Source organism: Halyomorpha halys, unplaced genomic scaffold (assembly GCF_000696795.3).
Source record: "Halyomorpha halys isolate HHAL.00 unplaced genomic scaffold, Hhal_1.1 Scaffold69.1, whole genome shotgun sequence".
Classification (NCBI taxonomy): domain Eukaryota; kingdom Metazoa; phylum Arthropoda; class Insecta; order Hemiptera; family Pentatomidae; genus Halyomorpha; species Halyomorpha halys.
Window position 1 is genome coordinate 149,117 of NW_027108206.1, and position 1,353 is coordinate 150,469.

The following is a 1,353-nucleotide window of genomic DNA, read 5'->3' on the forward strand; positions in this document are numbered from 1 at the left end:
TTATGAATGTGTGTGTGTATATATATTGATAACTTTTTTATTGGTTGTTAATAATATATATTTTTGAGGTTCTTGATATTACTATTGCCTGATCCTCAAAAGTATTTGGACATATACATATGTATATATATATCCTGCCGTCAAGAAATCAAAGGTTCATAAATTATATCATTTAGAGCCCCATTGGTTCTTTGTTTCACCTTTATTTAAAAAAAGAAAAAATTATATGGACAAATAGAAAGGAATCTAACGGTGCGGTGTAGGTAAGCAACCCTTGCCCCCCTACCATCCAGGTACTGGGTGAAAGCTGCCTGCGCGCGCAGCTGTATCCGCCATTTTTACCTGCCCGCAGGTAACTCGTCCTCAGGTGTGTGCGTGTGTCAGTGTGCGTGTTATTCCGAGTATATTTAATTTTAAAAACTTTAACAAAATACGAAAAACTCCTTCCTTCCTCTAGTGCTATAAGCTCTTATCATTTTCACTTTTTTTTTTTGTTTCCCTTCGGAATTTCCCAGAATTTGTTTTACCTTTGCGCAGGAGTTTTTCCTCACCCAGAGCAGAAAGAACGCTGAGAAGACCTGTGATTCTTAGGACGATTAAAAGATTGGAAAATGCTTTAGGCATCAGCGTATATTTCATAAGGTAAGCCCGTTTCTGTGTTTTAATTTAATTGTGTATGCATGGTCTCATTTCATGTTTCATGCGAGCAATATTATCGAATGAGAAGAATATAAGTGTACACTATAGTGTAAATGTACGTATTTGAAAAAAAATATATATAAAAAATTATTTAGAGTGACCTATACTCGATGTAAATTTCACATGAGCATGAGTCTGCAATATTCGAGTTTCAGCAGTTGGAACAACCAACTTGGTCACAATATTTTTCCGAACCCAGTACATTTTGATGTAGAAATTGTATTAATCTGTTGGCATTTGGTCTGATATTTAAAATTCTCCTGCATGTCGTGAGAACGTAGTTACTGAAATTTGTGGATGCTGTATGTAAAAGATTAAATTGTACTCAAACCTGTTTTGCATGCTTTTTTTTTTTTTGCTTTTTTGAGTACTTTAATGATGTAAATTATCAAATTTCATCAAATTAATTATGTATCGTTTGAATCCTTCCTGTAATTCAACTCATACACATAATTAATACCATTCTTTTTGTATGAAATTGTCCACACTTAAGAATATAGTCACCCATTATTCTTATTGCTTAATTTATCAATACTTGTATTAATTTTGTTATATATATATATTATGTTTTTCAAGCATGGCATGATATAGTTGTAAATTTGTTATTAAACTATCTACCCTTATGAGTTAATTTCAGTCAGTTTCCTAAGGTTT

The 1,353-nt window shown here is 32.4% G+C and overlaps 1 protein-coding gene across 1 annotated transcript in view; it reads left to right on the top strand.

Moving 5' to 3' along the window:
• Positions 1 to 339: 339 nt before the first annotated feature.
• Positions 340 to 1,353, top strand: part of fus (fusilli) — a gene marked incomplete in the record, with an annotated part of 152,500 nt that continues 151,486 nt past the window's right edge. Inside the window, 1 exon segment of the mRNA XM_067046589.1 lies at positions 340 to 642.